Source organism: Rhipicephalus microplus, chromosome 1, assembly GCF_043290135.1.
Source record: "Rhipicephalus microplus isolate Deutch F79 chromosome 1, USDA_Rmic, whole genome shotgun sequence".
Taxonomy (NCBI): domain Eukaryota; kingdom Metazoa; phylum Arthropoda; class Arachnida; order Ixodida; family Ixodidae; genus Rhipicephalus; species Rhipicephalus microplus.
This window is the reverse complement of record NC_134700.1, coordinates 288,758,740-288,777,349: the sequence shown is the minus strand read 5'-3', so window position 1 is coordinate 288,777,349 and position 18,610 is coordinate 288,758,740. Positions and strand designations below refer to the sequence as shown.

Below are 18,610 nucleotides of genomic sequence, written 5' to 3'. Positions count from 1 at the left end.
TATTGTTGATTCAACAAGGGAAGTGGCCTTTTCGTAGCACAACAAAAATTTTGATCAGTTTTTTTCTTCAGGTCGCGCAGGCGGGCTTGCAGTGATAAAAAGCAATGGGCTTCGCGAATGTGTTTGGTTGTGTTGAGCATAAAGACATCCGATTTCAGCGTTAGTTACAAGACAAGTTATGCTGTGTAATTACTCGAGAAAGAAAATCTGAATCTGGAATAAAATATCTTGAATTTATACTTCAGTTGCCCAATAATATATTGAACTATTCTACCAATTTCAAAAATTTAGCAATCGTATCTATTTTTCATAGCAGTGAGATAACAATGCCACTTTGCATTTTGTACTTGCGCATAAAGAGATGACCGTAAGAAAACTCAGCCTCACAAGCGCATCAACTTTCGTGCTGACTGCGAAAGCAAAAAATATGAAGCGTAGCCAAAGGTAAAATATCATCATAATTTTTTTACCCTAAAGAGCCCCTTATGGGGCATTACATAAAGCGAAATATTACATATATATCTGTACATATTGTTACTGCACAATGTGGTCGACGAAATACCAACGAACAAATGCTGTTTTACAATCAAAAGAGGCAAATTGTATCTCGCCTTTGTGGAGAAGCTCTTTACTATTTTACGGACCTATGTAGGGTTAAAGCAGTTCACTCTTTTTAGATTATTATTCTGTAATCATTATTCTGAGTGCTGCAATATGACTGCGAGGCACTCCGGAATTTGGGAATGCATATTAACTATCACTAAGCGGGTTTGTTTATTGAAAGCTGTATTCTAAGTGCATGTCTTTTTTTTTACATGAATATGTTTATGTCGGGATGCACCAATACTTTTGTGGCGTATTCTATCTTTTCTTATAAAGAATAAAGAAGGAAGTGAGGCGACGGAGAGAGAGCGCCTATTGTAACGCAAGACCACTTCTCATTGAATTGATGTCCATTACATTAATAGCCTGTATGCGTGCGGAACGATAGAAACAACATTTTAGCTTACACGTGACATTTACAGCACTTTTTATATTTGCTCATAGGCGACAGGAAAACTCGCAGTAACGTTGCTAACAAGGGTGAACGTATTGTTAAGAATTCTAAGTGGTGCAGAATATTTGTAGTAGAATGCAGCAAATGAGAACCGTTGTGTACCCTGAAAAAGTAAGGCAGCGTCTCCTTTGCGAAAAATTCCTCAAAAGCTGCTGTTGGTTTCGCAACAGTCTCAGTACACCATTGTGTTTTCGCTGACATTGTTTTCGGTGCAAGTAGCGCTATTGCAGAAATCAACTATTCGTGTAGCGGGCCACGCGACCGGGAAAACGTGGCAAAACCGTATCTTGTAGGGACTACATCGTTATATGGCAAAAAAATACGTATGGCTAGCAGTTTAAAATCTCCACAACCATAATTTTTACTTGCTGCATTGTGCTTTGTTTTCGTGAATATCACTGCTCAGCCAGTCACATTGAGTTGTGTTGAATATACTATTTGTGCAACAGTTTGTTGAGCCTAATAGTTCCGCCGCGGTGGTCTAGTGGCAAAGGTACTCGGATGCTGACCCGCAGGTGGCGGGTTCAAATCCCGGCTGCGGCGGCTGCATTTCCGATGGAGGCGGAAATGTTGTAGGCCCGTGTGGCTCCGATTTGGGTGCACGTTAAAGAACCCCAGGTGGTCGAAATTTCCGGAGCCCTCCACTACGGCGTCTTTCATAATCATACGGTGTTTTGGGACGTTAAACCCCACAAATAAATCAATGTTGAGCCTAACTCATGACTAAGCTTAAAAAAAATCAGTAATAGGATGTTCCCGCAATTTTTTGTCGTTCTCTTGGTCGCCGTCTCACATCGCAGCTTCCTCTGCGCTCCTCCATATATCACGCGATCGGTCTCCGAAACATTGAACGGCGATGAGACGTTCCCGACCCGTGGAGTTCTTTGCACGAATCGAAGGATACAGAAGAATGACAGAAAGAAGGGAAGAGAAACGTTGTTTGGGGAAAGAGAGAAGAATGAAAGCTTTTTTCCACGAACGCTTCGCTACGCTCGTGGGAAAGAAGGAGTTGGAGAGAGATGTTCCCCGACTTGTACCATCTGAGCCCGGGATCGGTGCGTAAGCCCTGTAGCTCCGTATCGCTGATCTCTGCCCAGCCATCTTACGCGTTCCGTTCTGTGCCGTTATCTCCCGTGCCTGCACTAGGACGGCGCTCAGCGGCGGAATACTGTTACGTGTGCTCCGGGCCACCCGAACACTCCGGCTGCTCACTGCTTGCTCCTGTGGGCCCCCGTAACGCCTCATTCCTTACCCATAGATCAGTTTTCTTGTTACACTGCGCCTGTCTTCGTTGCTTTTTTTCATGTTCTCTTCAGGGAAGGGGGACCCGTGGTATAGGGAAAAAGGAAAAAGGAAACACTGGGATGCCTCGTACATCTATGGAGGAAAGGTCCAGTTAGATATCCTCGCGAAACGGAAAAGCTACACTTTGTCGACCCTGCTGCCGGGTGGATTAACCGTGGCAACAATGGGCTACACGTTGCCGAGTTCACTGCCTCCCATCGTCTTCGTACGGTTCGGTGTGTAACTGAGAACCGCGTGGTGATGGCCTGTAGGGAAAAACGGAAGAGAAAGGAAGCGGGGAAACACAGCAGAGGAAATGAATCAATAGGACAAAAAATTGTGCCGAAAAGGAAAGGTTACTCCCTGCCTACAGGAGAACAAATTCTTCCTTGTCCCCCACCACTTTTCCTTGTGACTCTAACAGATGGAGAGAGAGATATGCAGGAGGAAAGGTTCACCAAGTAGCCATGTGTGCAAATAGGGAGAACGACACAGACTTTCCCTCGCTGTTCTCGCAGACTCTTACGTTTCTGCCCACTAACCCGAGGTGAGTAAAGAGAGGGAGTCCCGGGAAGAAAAATGCCGTTGGCCGTTCGCGGTAATCAACAAAGCAGTTCCTTTCCCGTTTCTACTGTGGGAAGGAGGTATCGGCAAGGAATCTTCTAATGATGCTCACAACGCAAGGAAAGGCTTATATGGCTGCAATCTTTCATGATTTATCTCATTACACTGGCATACTGGAACGGTGAACTGGAAGCCTGAAGTTCAGGTGAAGGTAGGTTTGGTGCACATTGGGTGAAAGAGGGCTCATAAAGTTATTTTGCGTGATTACTTTGCGGGAAAGGCAGTACGAGCCAATTTTCAGCAGTAATAAACACAGGAAGTGAGCAGTTATTCTTTAAAAGTAATAGGCTCCCACAAGGAAGGAAGGAAGGAAGGAAGGAAGGAAGGAAGGAAGGAAGGAAGGAAGGAAGGAAGGAAGGAAGGAAGGAAGGGAGGGAGGAAGGAAGGAAGGAAGGAAGGAAGGGAGGGATGGAGGAGGGAGGGAGGAAGGGAGGGAGGGAGGAAGGATGGAAGGATGGAAGGAAGGAAACCACCATATAATCATAGTGGTTTTGGGACATTAAACCCCACACATCAATCAATCAATGAAGGTAGGTAGGTAGGTAGGTAGTTAGGTAGGTAGGTTAACAATACAGCAGTTTTATAGGTTACCCTTCCAGTGGTGGAAAAGGAAATGAAATAGCAGTAAAACACCTTAGATAGTTGATCTACACCACTGGTTTTAACAAATAATTAATATTGCAGTCGTGATCCATTAATGAAATGCTGAACTGGTCCCTTTCCATGTAACGATACACTGCTCTGGGTCTACGCCCAAGAGTTGAACTAGCAGTGTAGGCGTATATTCGTTGATAATTGGTACGGCCGACAGAGATGAGTAAATTTACTGTGGCAATATGGAGCGATCGAACACCCCGTGTCATAGTGGCAGTTTTCTTTTTCTTATAGTAAAGTTCTAATATCAGCACGGCTCTAAATGAGCTAGATGGACGAGATTTGATTTTCGCCATGAACATACTCGGACGCTAGCCTAAGGGCATCTTAACTACTAAAAACCATGAAAATGGAGCTCGAAGCTCACCTGACTTCACTTAAGGCTACCGGACTGAATGACTGTCCGTGGCATGGAGAGCAAAACTTCTGCTACGTCGATGGCTTTGACTATTGCCATGTCTTTTTTCTTCTCTGAAACTTTTTCTCATCTTTTCCCTGCTCAGTGCAGGGTCTCCAGGCTAGCCAACCACACACTAAACACTGGTTTCTCTTTCTCATGATGCAGTGTATATATATATATATATATATATATATATATATGATCGAAAACTTAAGAGGGCGATTGCGTTGTGGGGCAGGGGGGCAAAACACATAAAACGCCCAACGATTGAGCGTTATTTCTCTGTTTTGGTTATTACTATATATATATATATATATATATATATATATATATATATATATATATATATATATATATATATATATATATCTAGAGGCCACAGGAATAACATGACAGAAAGATTAAATATGGATTCGTTTTTGTGTGTGTGTGTTGTGATGCTTTCACTAAGACATCCATAATTATATGAAGTGCCACTTTTCTAGTGCTGATGTGCTACGTGCCTGGCCGAGACTTCAGGACGGCACTTTGTGAGAATACCTGCAGATGCGTCGCAGGTTTCACGCCAACACATCGCGATTTCACAAACCAGCACAAGTGAAACGCTCCGCGCTTCAACAAAGCCGAGAACAAACATCCGAGGAGTGGTGCTCTGAGCTCTACACCCAAACTCTGCTGACTCCCTCCAGTGCTTGTAGCTCAGGTGTTTTTCGTGCTCTGTGCATGTACTTTTATGTTGTGTGCATTGGTTGGTTTGTAAAAAAAGTGCGTGATTCTTTTGGATTTGCATCCAACGCGATTGCACGCTTTCTACGTCCTGGCACGTGGGGCTTACCGCTTTTTTTGTTCTTGCTGGAACTTGGCCTGTTTTTCAGAAACGACACGGAACATAATGCACTCACACATGGAAAAAAGCTCTCAGGCTTAGGTTTATGAACGGTTTATAAAATGATGAAATTGTCCTTGTGCATGGCGATGCCCCGAGTTATGGCGATGCCCCGAGCATTGCCTGGACAAATGCTTCGCCCATGGAGGAGCCATGGAACACACTCTTCCCGTCGGGAGCAATTTCTTCCGTGAGTAACTGAAAACAAGTTTCGCCACTTTTACGTTATTCATTAGGGCGTCCGAATAAAATGTCTTAATCAGTCATTTTGTGTCAGAGCACCAATAGCTGTTTTCCGAGGTTTTGGAAATATGAATTCTGAAACTGAATGTCACCGCAGTGCTCTTTATTTAATATAAAATTGGATATAACAAAACACGACGTAGTCAGAAAATATCTCGAGGTTTGTAATTTATTTCTTTATATAAATTTTGTTTTAGAGAGGTCTTAAAATCCTAATGTTTAATTAAGCTCTGGTGCTTTATATGCCAGAAAAATCTGAAATATTTGGTGGCTTGAGACAATTTTATGCATCCTCGAAGTCTATAGGACCACCCTGCTTGCTTACGCCGGGACTCGTACGTAAAACAATTTGACATTATTTCGCAACTTTGACTGTCCGCTATGTTGGTTCATTTGCCCTAAAGTCTGATTGCTTTCGTGATTGCTAAAGCCTGATTGCTTTTGTGAACGTGATTGCTTTCCCGACATCAAGGCTGCTGCCTAAGGCAAGTTTGCTAACTAGTCCCAAGCAGCTGCGTAGCTCAGTGGTTGAATACTGGACTGTCATCCAGCGGACCCGGGTTTGAGCCCCACTAGGTCATTGGTACTAGGTTTTTTTAGGGGCGAAACTCCTTATAGCGACACCCGTTCGTCCCCCGTAGTATGTAACAAGTATAACATTTTGACCTCCAAGGTGGTGCCGGTGAGAGACTTCTTCTGTGCGTTGTTGAACAATAAAAAATAGTGCTCAATGTACATGCCAATGGCTGCTAATGGGGAATGAGAGACAGGAGCATTCGGCTTTTAGTTAACGCGCCGGCTGCAATCACCATTAGCAGCAATTGACATGTACATTGAGCACTATCTGACAAGAAAGGGTTGCTACGTTATACTCGCTGGGTGTAACCTCCTTAGCTTTAGAAAGGTTTAGCGAGCGTTGAGCAGCAGTGCCATGAATACAATAAATTTGTATATACCATGAATGAACTCGAGGTGGTTAAAAATGGGAAGTAGATACGAAGCGCAAGCCGTAAGAAAGTAAAAGCCGAATTCTCCGGCTCTCATTTCCCATTAGCAGCCATTAGCATGTACATTGAGCACTATCTGACAAGAAAGGGTTGCTAGGTTATACTCACTGGGCGTAACCTCCTTGGTTTTAGAATTGTTTAGCGAGCGTAGGGCCGCAGTGCCATGAATACAGTGAACTAGTATATACCATGAACTCGAAGTGGTTAAAGGTGGGAAGTAGACACGCAGAAAAAGCCGAATTCTTCGGTCTCTCATTCCCCATTAGCCGCCATTGGCATGTATATTGAGCGCTATCTGACAAGAAAGGGTTGCTATGTTATACTCGCTGGGCGCAACCTCCTTGGTTTTAGAAAGGTTTAGTGAGCGTTGGGCCGCAGTGCCATGAATACAGTGAACTAGCATATACCATGAACTCTAGGTGATTAAAGGTGGGAAGTAGACACGAAGCGCAAGCCGTAAGAAAGTGTGTTGGCAACCTCTCGTTCAGCCCTTGGAATGTTCGTTGGGTGGCGGTGCTTCTATATGCGGAATATATGACAAAAAGATGTGAGAAGGTGGTACTTGGAGTGTTGACTAGATGGACGAACGGACACACAGACAGATGCATGGACGGACGCATGGATGGCTGCACGGACGGATGGACGCATGGATGGACGCAGGGGCGGATGCGTGGACGAACGCAGGGACGGACGCACAAATGGACGTGCGGGCGCACGAACAAACGCACGCACGGACGGGCGGATGGACGCATAGACGGTCGCACAGACGCATGCGTCCATCATCATCATCATCATCATCATTACAGACGCATGAACGGACGCACCGTTCATGCGTCCATCAGCCCGTCCGTGCGTGCGTCTGTTCATGCGTCCGTCCCTGCGTTCGTCCATGCAGCCGCCCCTGCGTCCGTTCATGCGTCCATTCATGCATCTGTCTGTGTGTCCGTTCGTCCATCTATTCAACACTCCAAGTACCACCATCTCGCATCTTTTCATCATATATTCCCCATATAGAAGCACCGCCATCCAGCGGACATTCTAAAGACTAAACGAGAGGTGGCACACGCACACTTTCTTACGGCTTGCGCTTCGGGTCCACTTCCCACCTTTAACCACCTCGAGTTCATGGTATATACTAGTTCAGTGTATTCATAGCACTGCGGCCGAACGCTCGCTAAACCTTTCGAAAACCAAGGAGGTTACGCCCAGCGAGTATGACGTAGCAAATTTTTCAGTCAGATAGTGCTCAATGTACATGCCAATGGCTGCTAATGGGAAATGAGAGCCGGAGAATTCGGCTTTTACTTTCTTACGACTTGCGCTTCGTATCTACTTCCCATTTTTAACCACCTAGAGTTCATTCACGGTATATACAAGTTCATTGTATTCATGGCACTGCGGCTCAACGCTCGCTAAACCTTGCTAAAGCTAAGGAGGTTACACCCAGCGAGTATAACGTAGCAACCCTTTTTTGTCAGATAGTGCTCAATGTACATGCCAATGGCTGCTAATGGTGATCGCAGCCTGCGCATTAACTAAAAGCCGAATGCTCCTGTCTCTCATTCCCCATTAACAGCCATTGACATGTAGATTGAGCACTATTTGTTATTGTTTAACAACGCACAGAAGAAGTCTCTCACCGGCACCACCTTGGAGGTCAAAATGTTATACTCGTTACACCTTACGGGGGACGAACGGGTGCCGCTATAAAAAGTTTTGCCCCTGACATTGGCCCGCGATTGTACGATGCTGCCTAATGCGAATTCTGAGCGAAGTTTCATTTCGGGGGAACGCCAGCTGTGTTTGAAATTTCAGCGACTGCAGTTGTAGCGATGAAACTTTCGTTACGTATTGCCACAGAAACTGCTAGCACTCAAGTGCTACGCACACCACTCTGTGCATTGACAGCCCCGTAACGACAAGCGAAACCAGCCGCAGTGCACGTACCAGCCCTGCATACGCATTAGTTGCGGCGGAGAGGCTAACGCACGTGACGAAAGAAGGCGTGGTTAGAAGCCAAGGGCTCGTGATATCGACATAATGCGTGTCGCTTCTCTTTCGTCTTCGTTCAATATTTCAGTTATGCAACCGATGTCAACCGCGACTCCGCTGAACGCAGGGATGAGGGCCTAAGAGCTTTTCTCTAAAATTATGAAGCATATGCGATCGCTTGATCCACTTAAGGGCATGTTGTGTGCCTAGCTATCGGAATGTCTACTTACAATAATGTGAGAAAGCTGCGCGTCTGTAGGCGCAGGTTAACCCAAGTGCAAGCTCACTAAGTTGAACGAATGGACTTAAGCTTACTTCGCGAATCAGTCTCTTTGTTCCACGAATCACCACTTAGACCTTTACATTCCGCGTGGGTTGCCCCGATGTGAAGCAGCTCCAGTTTGTCGCCTATGACGTGAAGCAGCGTCCATTAACGCTCGCGTTTTCCTCATCTGAATTGCCTGAGCTTTCGAGTGTGAAATTAGTTTGTGTAAAGTGATGATTTAGCTCCTACTGAGCGCGTGATTGGCTTCATTTCAGCGTCCCCAAAGAAAAACATTCTTAACAGTACTCGACAGTTTGGGTCATGGCTTCCATACGGTAAACAGAACCCTTTCATCATTGACTATGTATGTTCTTAAAAGACGCCTTTCCGAGTCCTTCTAAAAACGCTGTTGTTTGCTGGCAAACGCCACTTTCGCCAAATGAAAACTGCATTCAATGACAGCGTTCTTCGACATTTATTTGTTTCTTTCATCTCACTGCAGGCCGAGGTTGCCAGCCCAAAGCAGGAGGGACATACATGTATAAGAACATTACCATGAACAAGCTTATCTAAAATGTACACGTTTATAAATAGGTTAAATAATAAGTTTATAAGTAGTGCGTAGAGCCAATACAGCAACCAACACATTAAAAAACAAAACACTGGTATCATAGATTCACCTAAAATATTATTCCAGACGGAGATGGAAATCATGTGCCGCAGGTCGCGGGATCGAATTGCGGCTGCGGCGGCTGCATTTCCGATGGAGGCGGAAATGCTGTAGGCCCGTATACTCAGATTTGGGTGCACGTTAAAGAACCCCAGGTAGTCGAAATTTCCGGAGCCCTCCACTATGGTGTCTCTCATAATCATATGGTGGTTTTGGGACGTTAAACTGCACATATTATACAATGGAAATCATGTGCTTCAATAATGAACTCCGGGAGCTTATGCCATTAGGATTTTGTTATCGAAAAAAAAGAAACTGTTAATGAAAGCAACTGCACGAGAAAATACAGGTTTCAAAGCATGGGTCGGCGTGTGACGCGTTCTTCTTCCGGCATGCTTCCGTGAAGTTTAACCTCTATCAACGGTTCTCCTCTCGCGTCACCTAGGTGGTGTAGTGGCTAAGGCACTTGGCTGTTGACCAGCAGGCCACGGGATTGAATCCCGGCCGTGGCGGCTGCGATTTCGAAGGAGGCAAAAGCACGTGAGGCATATGTGCTAAGATTTCGGTACACGTTAAATAACCCCAGGTGGTTCAAATTTCTGGAGCCCTCAACTACGAGGTCTCTCATAATTATATGGTGGTGTTTGGACGTTAAAACCCAATAATAATAATAATGTTCTTTTCTCGCAATAATTTCTGCAGTGACCGGGTGGTTGATTGCAAAGTCACCAGCCGAGAAGTTATTGGCGTTGACATATCTTGCCTTTGATATTTCGCTTATTTTTTTTTTGTCTTTCTTTCTTCAACTCAGTCACTCACTGTGCCGCGTGATTACTAAGTTTAGATCATATGACTTCTTCGATTACTGCATACATTTCAAGTAATGCTGGTGTTCTTCGCAAGCTAAAGATTATATTCGAGTAGGCAACCAGCTTTACTCTAAGTTTCCATTACTCTGTCTTATATGATTGTGGATAAATCATCGTTTTTACTAAAATCACATGAAAGAGTCAAGTAAGCCTTGGTTATCTACCTACCACCAGCACAGCACCTAAATATAAAAGATCAATAAACAATCTTCAGGTGAAAGGCCCCTTCACAGTGCGAACCTTCATTGCACGTCACTGCATTGTTGCTGACGTATATATGCAGCTTCTTCAAATTATGCCCATACCGGTAAACTATCCGCAGGTTCTGCACCACGAGAACCCCTGTGAGGAACATGTAGCAACACCGTGCTCTGAATTAGAACAATTCACTTTTGGGGCAAACAACAAGCGCTCTATCTGAGAAGTTATCGATATAGCGTCGGTTGCTTCTACCGCAAAAAGAAAGGCAGTTGGTCGTCGTCGGTTATAGTTCTTTTTAATACTGTTTCGCTTGTCTCACCTTGCTCCTCGTTATGGAAACATCGGGTGTCTGCGGACTGCCTAAAATGTCTGTATTCGTTTCTTCTCTAATAAATAAATGAGCTCCAGGCTGGTTCGGAAAGCTATGGTCATAGGTATCAGTGTTGTGAGCGTGCCTCGCTATTGCTTTCAGGTTGCATTATGACAGGCAACGAAAGAAAGAGCTGCTTCAGAGTTGAACGCTCTACAGAGTTGAATATCCGAGGAAGATGCAATAAAGAACTTTCATATAATTACTCGAACATCAAAATCGCAAACGCATGGCACGCCTTGCTTCTGGGCAAGCTATGTAATAGAGGCAGGAGTCACTAACAAGAACTCCTGCTCATATAAGTTTCGAAGCGATATAGACTGTTTGTTTCATTCGGCGGAATAAATCGTACATCCGCTGAGTGAATAAGTAATGTGATATCAAAGCGTGCTTTGGTCAAACGAGACAGGGTAACGCTCAAAATTTGAGAGAGAAACAGAAAACAAAACAGACAGACTAGCGCTTATGGGCAACAAGAAACTACTGCAAAAAAAGGTCTTGCACAGAAACAGTCCAAATATTTTTGCGAAGATGACAAATGAAAAAGCAAAAGTTTCGTAGTAATCGCTGATTTCATAAAAATTAAGAAAAATACGCAAGTTCATGTTATTTCAAACCCAGTGGCGACCCTGTTGGTGTGCACCCTCGAGAGAGTGAGCAAGAACGATGACGTAAAAAGAAACCACAACGGAAATGTTAAAGTAGCGCTTTGTGTGTGTTTGGTTTCTTTCTACGTCCAGCTTACTCACTCTGACACTCATGTTCCTCTTTCTCTCTCCCCCAGCGTGGGTTGATCAACCGAGCATGTTGTGAAGCAGTCAATGTGCAATTAATCTATATGCAACGAAAGAAATGCAAATATATATATATATATATATATATATATATATATATATATATATATATATATATATATATATATATATATATATATATAAAATGATACTTAGATGTAACTTCTATGTACTGTAATGTGCATGTTTATAAGCTACCCTTCGCCAAGATAGGCAAAAATACTAACTTTATGTGAATCAACAGTGTACGATGTCGACGACTCTACGTCATTAGGATCAAAACAAAAATGTAAAATTGTGCTAGCGTGCAAGGGAAAAAATTTGTGAGTGTTTTCGGCGCAGGTATAGGGGCGAGGCATCGAACGTAGATAACAGATACTAGAGCTTTAATTAGAATTGTTCCATCGCTACGTCGAGTATCACTGCTTGTCTGAGTTCCGTCTTGTTTGGGACATCATTCGATACCATTTAAGTGTATACGTCTAGTACGCCGATATACTTTAGCTCCGGCATACGTCTGCCTCAATCATTACTAGACACTCACCTGCGAAGAGCACGTAGGTGCAGTGGTCTCAAGCGCACCCACTGCACTTTGTCTCAAGAGGCGTGTCACACTTGGCTTTGTTGCCGAATAGCCGGAGGCAAGTAATTGAAGCGACTTGTGTTTATTGTGAGACAGCGCAACAAGCTGTACCGACTCAAGGGTGTTCCTTTAATACTTCTCTTTCTTGACTCCATTCTTCATGATTTCATTATGCATTGGTTCAGTATGCAGCAGCAAAATTTTTTAACACTGTAGCGAAGGCTTCTTCGTTGGCATGCAACCTTAAAGTGATTACGACATGGTGCAAATGAGCCGAGTAGCAGGACCAGTTTCAATCAGAAAAAGAAGAGGACTTCACAACAACTGCTTCGCTTTCGATGAAAGTGGTCCCCAAGGCGGAATATCAAAGTGCTTCTTGAATCATCAGCGCACACACAAGGCGGACGGATGCTTGCCGCCAAATTAGTGTGACCTCCTCAGCGTACAGTCTGAAGCGGAAAACTCCTTTTGGGGTGGCCCTTCTAGTGAGTGACCCCTGATAGGGAGTGCGTGATGAGGCATGCGATGACCTTATCCGAAGCTAATTGGGCGGAAACTAATTGGAGTGCCAGGTAAGGGCAGTTTTCTCTCTTGCTTCGTGGCAGCACCCATGCACAGTAGCAAGAAAAATGCCTCAATAGGAAGTGTTGGGAGGACAATCTAAATTGCGAAGGATGAGTGGAAGGGCCTTGTGCTTATCTTTTTCCTGGTGGAGGCACGGCTTTTTGAAGCACCTGTGCTTGGCGAAGTACAGCTTTCACAGCACCTTCAGTTTTCGGGAACTGTGCATAAAAATGCAATACAGCGCAATGAAGCGCTGTTCCTAGGACTATCTAAATGTTACTTCTTAGGAGACATGAATACAATAGGAAAATTGCCGCTTGAACTTGGCTGTTTCGGCGACAACAAAAGCGTCTTCTCCGTCTCTCTTAGCTATTTGAGCTGTCATTCCCTATCATTCTTCATCAGTATATATATATATATAGCGGTGGCTATTCGGCAGTGTCAATTGAACGCTGGCTTCTCAGTGTAAATGTGTAAATAAACCCCTCAAATCCGTAACAGCTGTGGTGGAGCGGTGCTGGGTAATTCGCTGTCCTGAACCCCACAGCAACAGCCTTTCGAAGAAGCTGACGCTTAGCTTGGCTACTCCCAGACAACATCAGCATGACTGACGACACTGCAAGCCCGCTGACGGGCTACGCTGCTGCATCCATCAATGCCACTGACATGACACAAGGTGGCCGTCGACCTCGACAACCTAACTACTGGTCGCCTGAACCACGGATATTTTCAGGTAAAACTGATAAAGATTTAGATGCTTGGCTAAAGCACTATGACAGAGTGAAATGCTACTAAGAATGGGGCGCGCCGGCGAAGCTCGTGAACATCGTATTCTTTCTGGCCGAGACCGCTTTGCTTTGGCTTGAGAACCATTAACATGTGCTCACCGCTTGGGATATATCTGTTAAGGAACTGAAAGCCTGCTTTTGAAGACATGAGATCTATGTAAAAGAAAGCTGAGCAAACGCTCCCACGTTGGGCTCAGTTGCCCGGCTAAACGTGCACAACCTATATTGACGAGGTATTGAAGCTTTGCGGGATTGTCGACGCAAATATGTCTGACGAAGATAAAGTGAGCCATTTGTTAAAAGGCATCGCCGAGGACGTGTACAATTTTCTCGTAACGAAAGAAAACTCGGAACGCTCCTTCTGCTTTCAGGCGGGAGTGTCACGCATTCGAGGCTTTCAAGACCCGGATAGTTTTACCCAAGTTTGGGCGCTTGGACAATGTTCCCACTGTTGCAAGTGTGGATGTCGCCGCCGGCGAAGACATTCCCTTCTTCGTACGTCGGTTGGTCCAAGAAGAGCTCACCCGGGTTCAAGCAGTTGACGCTCACCACCAATGCTCGTTCGCCGCGTGCCCCGAACCACCTCCCTACTGGATGCGAGAGTGCTACGTCGAAAACCGGCCGCGCACAGAAACTACAGATTTTACCCCGCGGCTCCCGTCTTTCCCGACGGGTCATTGTCGCCACCGGATGTCATCATCTCGACGTGCTGCTGCGGACCTTCGACCGTCGTCAACCAAGCCTCTGCCAGAAGACTACTATTCGCCGTCACGAAATATTCCTGCGGACCACGACCCGTCCCCGCGTACTTCTGACACCTCTGCTCGTGCTAATGCAAGCCTACAAGTCCCCGTTTGCTACACATGCTGTCTCCCAGGGTATATTTCTCGCTTTTGTCCCAGCCGGCCGCCTGCGCCGCCATGTTTTTCAACGTACCCGGCTCGTATCCACGAAATCTGGACCTCTCAACGGGCCGACCACCGTCCCCGAGAGCTGTGGCCTATGGGCCATTCCACTCGCTTCCCGCACAGTCGCAAGACACATGCCGGCTCACCTGCTGCACTCAAGCAGACGGTGAAAAAATTGCCCGCAGCTTCCCTCGGGGGAACACTGAGGAGGATGCGGACCATATAATTGGTTAACGGGGTGTTAAAGTGCGACTTACTTGGGTCGATGGCTAAATTGGTTAACGTGGTTGTGAAATGGGGTGTTAAATTGCGACTTACTTGGGTCGATGGCTAAATTGGTTAACGTGGTTGTAGGAGGGGGTGTTAAATGAGTGAACACGTACACACGTATGCGAAAGGGCGGCACTGGTCGAAGGGACATCGATCATTGTGTTTGTGGATTCGTTGGAATTCATTTCACCGCGACCTTGGACGTCGACGCGCCGTACAAACCAACCGACGAGCGGCAACTGAGCGAGCGAGCGCCGACCTTGAGTATATATACAGCACGACGGCGCATGCACTGTCAGCTGTTGAATGTTCTCGAAGCGCGACGCCACATGCGCGTCCACTGGAGAATCAGGAGAATTGTAGATGTCGAACGCGGTGTGTAGAGAAGGAAGAGTGCACAGATGGTGGAGGAGTGAAGCGCGCGCGGTGTGTAGAGGAGGAAGGGATGCACAGATGGTGGAAGAGTGGGCGACGGCGCGACGGCGCATGCGCGCGCGTCAGCTGTCGAATGTTCGAGAAGCGGTGCGGACGGCGCGGACGGCGCGGACGGCGCACTACAAGGCGCGAGTATAAGATGCTCCGCATCTAAAAGCGTAGCCAATTGGCTTATTTGTCCCCCGCTTGCGTGCAGCAGGGGTCCCGGCGCGTGCGTTGCGGCTGTGCGGGAAGCGCGTGGAACGGCCCTAACGAACCGCGCAGCGAGTCTCCCGCACCCGAGCGAAGCCTGACGCCGCCTCCGACACGTTCCCTCCGATCGCCGTCTCCGCGTCGTCGGTCGCCTTCCCCGCGTCAGCTGGGATACTAGCTGGTGCGACCAATGGATGTGCGGGCGCGGCATGGTCAATTTCGCAGATTCCTCTTTCTGATGTGATGTTGATGAACAAAGCGCGTGTGTTTATAGACGGTGTAGATACTCTTGCTCTTGTAGGCACTAGCGCTGCTATTTTGGTAATGAGTCTTCGTCTTAAGCATCGTTTCTCGGGTCACAAATTTATGTTCGCGTTGGATCGTAAAACAACTTTTCTTCCAGTTGGAGGCGCAGCGTTGCGCCCTCTTGGTGATTTCTCAGTTTTACTCACGATTGGTGGACAACATTTTCGAGTTGAATTTACTGTACTGGCTAGCGCAACTCACTGCGTAATATTAGGGATAGACCTCCACAGCAAATGTGACGCTACGCTTGACTGTGGAACTGGAGCAATTCTTCTACAAAGTACGTTGCCCACTGCCACTGTTAACGATTTTCTGACTTTCGCCATCGACGCGCTTTCGTTGTCTGAAGATGTGACGATCCCTGGTCGGACAGCAGTGTTTGTTCCCGTATGCTCTTCTCATGTCCGCTCAGGACCCTGCGCTGGACTTGTTGAGCCTGGTCATACAAACGCCATCAAAAAGAATGTGCTGGTCCCACAGTCTGTCCTTGCAGCCATAGACGGACATGCTTGTTCGTGCGCCCTCAACGCAGCCTCAGAGCCTGTTGTTCTACCAGCTGGATTTAAACTGGGAGCGTCTGAGGAGCAGGCCACAGTTGACGTCAGAATGGTCTCAGAGTCTCCAGCCATCAGTCATACTGTGCTCAACTACTCAGCCAAGGTGAAACGCATGATCAACAGGTCGTTGCCTTCTTCCGAGCAGGCTGTCCTCAAGGAGGTGCTTACACACTACGCGGGAGTCTTTGATTTCACCCAAGACAAGCGTTGTTCCATGTTGCCCGACTTCCGTATGTACCTCCGCATCATCACTGGAGATGCTACTCTGATATACCACAAACCTTATCGCGTATCCCCGTCGGAGAGGAAAGTGATTGCTGACCAGGTCAACGACATGCTGCAGAAAGGCGTTATTCAGAAGTCCAGCAGTCTCTGGGCTGCTCCTGTCATATTGGTAAAAAAAGAAAGACAACTCTTGTCGCTTTTGTGTCAACTATCGCCGTCTCAACGCCTTAGCAAAGAAAGACGTGTATCCGCTACCACGCATCGATGATGCTGTTGGTTGTATACACTCGGCAGCATACTTTTCGTCCGTCGACCTGAGGTCTGGATACTGGCCAAAACCAATGCAGCCGTTTGACAGAGAGAAGACTGCTTTTGTCACGCCTGGTGGGTTATTTGAAGTTAACGTTATGCCGTTTGGCTTATGTAATGCCCCAGCTACCTTCGAGCGATTCATGGACTCTATCCTACGCGGTCACAGATGGGAGATATGTATGTGTTACCTCGACGACGTAATTACTTTCGGTAAGACATTCCACAAGCACAACCATTGGCTTAGCGTTGTTCTAGATTACGTCAAACAAGCTGGTCTCGTTTTAAACGCAAATAAGTGTCATTTTGGGGAGCGTTAAGCCCTTTTGCTCGGATATCTAGTCGACAGGAATGGTATACGACTAGACCCGCAAAAGATCGATGCTGTCCGCAACTTCAAGCAACCAACGACTGTGAAGGATCTTCGTAGCTTCATGGGCCTGTGTTCTTACTTTTACCGGTTTATCAAATACTCCGCCCAGCTTGCTCATCCACTGACAGACTTGCTCTCTAAAAATGCCCCATTCGGATGGACCGTTCAGTGCGAGGCTGCTTTTAGGCAGCTGAAGTATTTGCTTACTTCCGGACCTCTCTTGCGTCACTTCGACCAGGGGGCTAGTGGTATACAGATGCTAGTAGTATCGGTGTTGGTGCCGTGCTAGTTCAGTATCATGACTACCGCCAGCACGTCGCTGCGTACGCAAGTGGTACTTTGACTAAGGCTGGGAGGAAGAATACAGTCACACAACTAGAATGTCTTGTGGTTGTTTTCGCTTCCAAAAGTTGCGACCATAATTATTTGTACGGCCAACAATTCAAGATCGTCACAGATCATCATTCTCTTTGTTGGCTTGTCGGACTACGTGACCCAGCTCGGCGGTTGGCCTTAGGTCTTTCGTCTTCAAGAATATATTCTTTCTGTGACCTACAAGAGCGTTCAATGCCACGCCGATGCCGACCGCTTATCTCGTCTTCCATCTGCGACTGTGGATACTGATGACGATGACTTCGATAACTACCTAACTGCAATCTTCTACAACTTCCCAAATTTGCACGTCTTCCGTCACGAGCAACAGCGCGACCCTTCGGTGAAACCCATGATCGATGTAGCTCGTAGCTCTGAACGCGCCACGCTATTCGTGATTCATGACGCCCTACTATATCGCAAGAATTATTCCAGCCATAGTGCCACACTACTCCTCGTCTGGCCGGAATTCCTGCGTCTTGCGGTATTCCAAACTATGCATGATGACATCAAGTCTGGGCACCTTGAATTCGCCCGGACGCTTCACAGTATCCGACTACGTTTCTACTGGCCTCGACTCTGGAAGACTACCAAGCACTACGCTGTGAGTAATGATGTCTGACAACGCCACAAACAGCCTACCACGCCATTGGCCGGCCCACAGCAACAAGTTAAGCCACTGACAACACCCTAAGAAAAAGTCAGCATAAATTTACTGGGGCCCCTTCTGCAAGTGAACCACTGGCTACCGCTGGAATATTGTGTGTGTAGATTACCTGGCGCGGTATACTGAAACGATGGCGGTTGCTTCAGCCACATCATCCGATGTGTCATGGTTTCTTCTGCGCTCGATTATACTCCGTCAAGGGGCCCCTCATGTGGAGATAAGTGATCGCGGCGGACAGTTTACCGCTGACGTTGTCGAAGAGTCACCATGGCTTTGTGGGTACCTATCGGCATTCCACTCCATACCGCCCTCAGAACAATGGCCTCACTGAGCGCACCAATCGTACCATCATCAACATGCTTTTAATGACGTCACAGCGGATCACAAGAACTGGGATGCCGTATTACCTTTTGTTACATATGCCTTTAATACCGCGAAACATGGGGTCACGGGTTATACGCCTTTCTTTGTTCTTTATGCTCGTCATCATCAATGTTTCCCCGACACCATACTTAGTTTCTCGACGAACGCAAACGCCGGTGTCACGCCGAGAAGCTCGTCGACTTGCTCGGCTCCGAACTCTTTCCGCCCACGCTCGCGCGAAAGACCGTTACGACGCAAAACACCCGCCTGTGACTTTCGCTACGGGTGATTTTGTCTGGCTGTGGACGCCTGTTCGAATGACATAGGGATTTCGCCAGAAGCTTCTTTCTAAGTACTTGGAACCATTCGTCATTACTTATTG

At 46.6% G+C, this 18,610-nt stretch overlaps 1 protein-coding gene and 1 long non-coding RNA gene across 3 annotated transcripts in view; both read left to right on the top strand.

The window, feature by feature from the left end:
• LOC119165559 (lachesin) overlaps positions 1-18,610 on the top strand; it is a 165,095-nt gene that overhangs the window by 61,958 nt on the left and 84,527 nt on the right. The gene's annotated exons all lie outside the window — the stretch shown is intronic.
• LOC142770200 (uncharacterized) overlaps positions 4,916-18,610 on the top strand; it is a 29,476-nt gene continuing 15,781 nt past the window's right edge. Inside the window, exon 1 of the long non-coding RNA XR_012885842.1 lies at positions 4,916-5,095. This is a non-coding gene — a long non-coding RNA (uncharacterized LOC142770200). The remainder of the gene's footprint in view (positions 5,096-18,610) is intronic.